Below are 7,142 nucleotides of genomic sequence, written 5' to 3'. Positions count from 1 at the left end.
ATTTAGGGTAAATCCATTACTGGGATTGGTTATTTCTCCTTTAGGGGTCATGCCAAAGAAAGACCCAGTGAAGTTCAGGATGATTCAACACCTTTCCTACCCGAAAGGCAGGTCAGTCAATGATGCCATCCCACAGGAATTGAGCACAGTTCATTATCAGTCATTTGATGATGCCCTAAGGGTGGTTCGGAGGTTGGGTCAAGGTGCCTTGCTGGCAAAACTTGATATAGAGTCTACCCTCCGGCTGCTGCCGATTCACCCATCTTTTTTCAATGGATTGTACTATGTTGACCGTTGTTTACCCATGGGGTGTTCAATTTTCTGCACCTATTTTGAGGCTTTCAGCTCCTTCTTACATTGGTCTGTTGCCGAGGTGGCGGGGGAGGATAGAATTACTCACTATCTGGATGATTTTTTATTGGTAGGCAGACAGGGCTCCAGGGAATGTGAGCTACTTCTGCACACCATGAGACTGTTAATGACTAAATTTGGTGTTCCCTTGGCAGAGGACAAAACGGAGGGCCCTTGGGATAGAAATTGACTCTGTAGCCGAGGAATGCAGACTTCCGGCAGATAAAGTCCGGAAGATGCTGGAGGAAGTGAGAAGACTTGCTTCTGTGGGTTTTTGCACGTTAAAAGAGCTGCAATCCCTGTTGGGTCTGCTCAACTTCGCAGGTCGAGTCATCCCTATGGGGAGAATTTTTCTGAAAAGAATGGAACGACTGTTGCCGGGGGTGACCTCCCCTAAGGCAAAAATTAAGGTTAACAAAGACATGAAGGACGATCTCCAGGTTTGGGATCAGTTCCTTAGGGAATTCAATGGAGTTTGCATTTGGCGGAAACCTCAGACGTTCGTGCAGTCCATTCACCTTTTTACGGATGCTGCTGGGTCCTTTGGCTACGGCACTTACCTAGATGGTAGGGGGAATGCTGAGCCTTGGCCTGTCGAATGGACCGTTAAGGGTCTGACCAGGAACATGTTTCTCCTGGAGCTCTTCCCCATTCTGGTGGCATTGGAGATCTGGGGAGATGAACTTAAGAACAGTTCCGTGGTTTTTTGGACGGACAATATGAGTGTGGTCTTTGCCATCAATGGACTCTCATCTTCGTCCCCAGCAGTGGTTAGATATCTTAGGATTCTATTCTTGGGGTGCCTTAAGCGGAACATTGAGTTTCAGACTAGTCATGTCCCTGGGGTTGCTAATATTATAGCTGATGCGCTTTCTCATTACCAATGGGAAAATTTTAGGAAGTTTGATCCTAATGCTGTGACTCATGGTGTTCCCTGTCCTCCTTTCCTTTGGCAGGTGGCACTGGATGGCAGTTTCTGATTCCACTAGTGAAGGCGTCCCTGGCACCTTCCACCTGGAAGTCTTATGTGAGGTATTGGGAAGAATGGGTATTATTCTGCGATGTTCAGGGATTTCCTTCCTGCGCAGGTGAGCAAGAATGGTTGTTGCGCTGGCTTGCGGAGCTTAGAACCAAGCAGGTAAAAAAGGGGGCAGTGACAGCGTGTTTGGCAGCTGTATCCTTTTTCTGTAAATTGTTCACGCTGACGGACTCTTCCAAGATGTTTTTGGTTCGCCAAATTCTTCGGGGCTGGGGGAGGTCGGAAGTGCGGCGACTTGACATTCGGGAACCCATAACTGCTGATCGGTTACTCCTTTTGCTTCAGGTTCTACCTGATATCTGTGCCTCGGAATTTGAGTTTCCACTGTTTTCCGCAGTGTTCGCCATGGCATTTCATGGTGCCCTGCGAGTTGGGGAACTGGTACCACAGTCTAAGATGGCGAAAGTGGGAGGTGTGTTGTCCAAACATGTTAGATTCACCGACAGTGGGGTATTGCTATTCATTCCAAGATCCAAAGTGGATCAGGAGTATAGGGGTGCTTGGCTGTCGCTCCCTGTGAATCAGGGTTCCACCAGTTGTTCTTACATCTTTTTGAAGGCCTTCTCGGATGTGCGTCCAGTGGGTTCACATAGGTTTTTAATTCACCAGGACGGTACCCCTCTTACAAGATTCCAATTCCGGAGGGTCCTGGGATAGGCTGCCGAAAAGGCAGGGTTTAATCCCAATACCATAGCTCCTCACTCATTTAGGGTTGGAGCTGCTAAGACAGCGGTGGCTTTAGGTTGGTCTGCTGACCATATCATGGCATTTGGGAGGTGGAAATCTAGGAGATATCAATTATATGTGAGACCACATAGCGTGATATTGTTTCAAAAGGAGTGATACAAAAGCAGAGAGGTAATGCGCTTACCAATATCTGTGGTACTGTGCTGTGACCAGTACAATCTCGCCTGCTAGCACTTAAATCAGTGGCTAGTACACTGTCAGACAGAATCCTTCCTGGGGCTCTTCCTTTAGATTGTGGTGTTTGCTGTGAGCGAATCTTAGTTTAGCAACTTTGATATTTTGCTCAATGTAGTTGTGTCAAAAAAAGGGTGTACAACTTCCAAGGTTAAAAGAATTATAAAAGGCTTTATTATAACGCGTTTCTCAACCTCCAAGGGTCGTTTCTTCAGATACCAAAGCGAATGAGTTTGCATTTGGTGGAAACCTCAGACGTCCGTGCAGTCCATTCACCTTTTTACGGATGCTGCTGGGTCCTTTGGCTACGGCACTTACCTAGATGGTTGGGGGAATGCTGAGCCTTGGCCTGTCGAATGGACCGTTAAGGGTCTGACCAGGAACATGTGTCTCCTGGAGCTCTTCCCCATTCTGGTGGCATTGGAGATCTGGGGAGATGAACTTAAGAACAGTTCCGTGGTTTTTTGGACGGACAATATGAGTGTGGTCTTTGCCATCAATTGACTCTCATCTTCGTCCCCAGCAGTGGTTAGATATCTTAGGATTCTATTCTTGGGGTGCCTTAAGCGGAACATTGAGTTTCAGACTAGTCATGTCCCTGGGGTTGCTAATATTAAAGTTGATGCGCTTTCTCGTTTCCAATGGGAAAATTTTAGGAAGTTTGCTCCTAATGCTGCGACTCATGGTGTTCCCTGTCCTCCTTTCCTTTGGCAGGTGGCACTGGATGGCAGTCTCTGATTCCACTAATGAAGGTGTCCCTTGCACCTTCCACCTGGAAGTCTTATGTGAGGTACTGGGAAGAATGGGTATTATTCTGCAATGTTCAGGGATTTCCTTCCTGCGCAGGTGAGCAAGAATGGTTGTTGCGCTGGCTTGCGGAGCTTAGAACCAAGCAGGTAAAAAAGGGGGCAGTGACAGCGTGGTTGGCAGCGGTATCCTTTTTCTGCAAATTGTTCACTCTGACGGACTCTTCCAAGATGTTTTTGGTTCGCCAAATTCTTCGGGGCTGGGGGAGGTCGGAAGTGCGGCGACCTGATATTCGGGAACCCATAACTACTGATCGGTTACTTTCCAGTATTGAGCTACACTCTGCTTCCTCTCCTGCGCCCTGGTACTGCCAATCTTGTTAGCATGGGTTACTACGCATTAGCTAGTACCTGATTGCCGCCCCCCCTGGTCCATGTTTATTCGTGCTGGTCGTTTGGTTCCTGTGTTGCCACAATAAAGGTGACCTTCGGGTTTTATAACCAAGAAGTTATCTGTGTGTTTATTTCTATGTTAGAAATGAGGTTAAAGGTTTACATTAAACTTGAGAATGTAAATATTTAATTTATGATAATTCTTCCCACATTGGAGGATATGGCATTTAATCCCTTAAGGAAATGTAAGGCAAATTGCCTGGAATGCCCATAAGGGTTAAGGCCAAGACAGAGGAGTGGGAGTGCTCTGGTTTGTGTGTGTGAAACAATGTTGTAGATAGAGAGGAGGGGTTCCAGCTTACCTTTTTAAGCCCTGTACAGGAAGTACAAGTCCTCTTTCTGCTGGTTTCTTCAAAGTTTTCCCCACCCTGTCCCTCCCTTTTTTTATTATTTTAGGCGGCAATCGTTAGGGGGATTTATCTCTAGGGTGGTCCCTAGGATTAGGGGTGTCCAAGGCATGATAAAGGCTAGCCAGCCTATTTCTGTAAGCCCAAGGACGTTAAGTTTTAGCTCCCCAGGTGATCAATGTGGATTGCACCTTATTGACCCTGGTCCTACTGGTACGGAGTGGTGGGTTTGCACCCTGGGCTGGCAAGTGGACAGTGTCTGGGGGCAGGATGTGATCGAGGTAGAGTGACGGCTACTTCCGGCCAGGGGTGAAGTCCTCAGACGCGTGTCTGGGGTGTTCCCTGCCCGTGTGATTCGAAGTTGAGAACTCCCTAAGCCTTTCCAGTATTGAGCTATGCTCTGCTTCCTCTCCTGTGCCCTGGTACTGCCCATCTTGTTAGCATGGGTTACTACGCATTAGCTAGTACCTGATTGCTGCCCCCCTGGTCCATGTTTATTCGTGCTGGTCGTTTAGTTCCTGTGTTGCCACAATAAACGTGACCTGCGGGTTTTATAACTAAGAAGTTGTCTGTGTATTTATTTCTATGTTAGAAATGAGGTTAAAGGTTTACATTAAACTTGAAATGTAAATAGTTAAGTTATGATAATTCTTCCCACAGAGGAGGATATGGCATTTAATCCCTTATGGATACTGCTGATCTATTTTGTAAGAAAGCATTAAATTAATATCAGTAAAGTAAAAATATTAGGACAGTGTACTGTAAAGTTGTTTTTCCCTTAATATATTTGCAATTTTTTATCACAGCTGCAAAGTTTGCATAAAAAAATAAAAAAATAAAAAAGCTATTTCTGATAATTGAATCCACAACATCATCAAATGGGCTGAGCTTCCAGACAGAGCAGACCTCATTAGCTTATCTCTTTATATTTACACAAAATCCTTCTTATCTTACCTCTCTATACACAGTAAAACCAAGAGAACAATAGAAAATGAACATTTTTTTATTTTCTGTCCCACCACCCACTGGGAGTATAATTTTATCTAGACCTTCATGTTTACATAGCTTTTTAACATAGTATTTAATTATTGAAATATTAAGTATAGGTGCGTATACAACAGGCAAAATCAAATAGGAAAATAAGGGTAAATTAGTTACTTGAAAACATGTAAAATGGTAACACATTGTGGGCCAGATTACAAGTGGAGTGCAAAATATCGCTTTAGCCAAAGCGATATTTGTGCTCCACTTTGTAATACTAGCGCACGCTAATGTGCACTGGTATTACAAATTTAGAGCAATGTGAACAAGAGGGCACTTCATAGGCTCCTATAGGAGCCTTGTTCTGATGCCCTCACAGACGGCATTAGAACCTTGCGCAGTGAAGGGGGTAAGTAGCGCAGCGATGGGCATCACTTTTATATATATACAGTATATATATATATATATATATATATATATATTTAGATATATGTGTGTGTTAACATGTTATTTATACACATATTAACACATAAACATATAGTATATGTATATAAGCATATACAGTAACATATATATTTATATAGTAACTTTAACCCCTTAATGACCACAGCACTTTTCCATTTTCTGTCCGTTTGGGACCAAGGCTATTTTTACATTTTTTAGGTGTTTGTGTTTAGCTGTAATTTTCCTCTTACTCATTTACTGTACCCACACATATTATATACCGTTTTTCTCGCCATTAAATGGACTTTCTAAAGATACCATTATTTTCATCATATCTTATAATTTACTATAAAAAAAATTATAAAATATGAGGAAAAAATGGAAAAAAACACACTTTTTCTAACTTTGACCCCCAAAATCTGTTACACATCTACAACCACAAAAAAACACCCATGCTAAATAGTTTCTAAATTTTGTCCTGAATTTAGAAATACCCAATGTTTACATGTTCTTTGCTTTTTTTGTAAACTATAGGGCCATAAATACAAGTAGCACTTTGCTATTTCCAAACCATTTCTTTTCAAAATTAGCGCTAGTTACATTAGAACACTGATATCTTTCAGGAATCTCTGAATATCCATTGACATGTATATATTTTTTTTTAGTAGACAACCCAAAGTATTGATCTAGGCCCATTTTGGTATATTTCATGTCACCATTTCACCGCCAAATGCAATCAAATACAAAAAATCGTTCACTTTTCACATATTTTTTCACAAACTTTTGGTTTCTAACTTAAATTATTTACAAACAGCTTGTGCAATTATGGCATAAATTGTTGTAAATTCTTATCTGGGATCCCCTTTGTTCAGAAATAGCAGACATATATGACTTTGGCGTTGCTTTTTGGTAATTAGAAGGCCGCTAAATGCCACTGCGAACCACACGTGTATTATGCCCAGCAGTGAAGGGGTTAATTAGGGAGCATGTAGGGAGCTTTTTGGGATAGTTTTAGCTTTAGTGTAGTGTAGTAGACAACCCCAAGTATTGATCTAGGCCAATTTTGGTATATTTTATGCCACCATTTCACCGCCAAATGCGATCAAATAAGAAAAAAAGTTAAATTTTTCTCAATTTTAGGTTTCTCACTGAAATTATTTACAAACAGCTTGTGCAATTATGGCACAAATGGTTGTAAATGCTTCTCTGGGATCCCCTTTGTTCAGAAATAGCAGACATATATGGCTTTGGCATTGCTTTTTGGTAATTAAAAGGCCTCTAAATGCCGCTGCGCATCACACGTGTATTATGGCTAGCAGTGAAGGGGTTAATTATGTAGCTTGTAGGGAGCTTGCAGGGTTAATTTTATCTTTAGTGTAGAGCTCAGCCTCCCACCTGAAACATCAGACCCCCTGATCCCTCCCAAACAGTTCTCTTCCCTCCCCCACCCCACAATTGTCCCCGCCATCTTAAGTACTGGCAGAAACTCTGCCAGTACTAAAATAAAAGGTATTTGGCCCTTTTTAAAAAAAAAAAAAAAAAAAGCATATTTACATATGCTGATGTGTATGATCCCCCTTAGACCCCAACCTCACTGATCCCCCACCTAACAGCTCTCTAACCCTTCCCCTCTGCCTTAATGGGCGCCATCTTGGGTACTGGCAGCTGTCTGCCAGTACCCAGTTTTGCAAAAAATTTGCCTTTTTATTAAAAAAAAAAGCCCTTTTCTGTAGTGTAGCTTTCCCCCCCACCAAGACCAACCCCCCACCCCTTCCAGATCCCTTAGATTATATTTTTAAAGTTTAAAATTTCTTTTCTTTTTTTTTACTTTTTACTTTGTTTTTCTGTAGTGTAGAGGTT

The sequence above is a fragment of the Bombina bombina genome, chromosome 8 (genome assembly GCF_027579735.1).
Source record: "Bombina bombina isolate aBomBom1 chromosome 8, aBomBom1.pri, whole genome shotgun sequence".
NCBI classification, from domain to species: domain Eukaryota; kingdom Metazoa; phylum Chordata; class Amphibia; order Anura; family Bombinatoridae; genus Bombina; species Bombina bombina.
The sequence above is the reverse complement of the archived record's forward strand: the minus strand, read 5'-3'. Positions refer to the sequence as shown.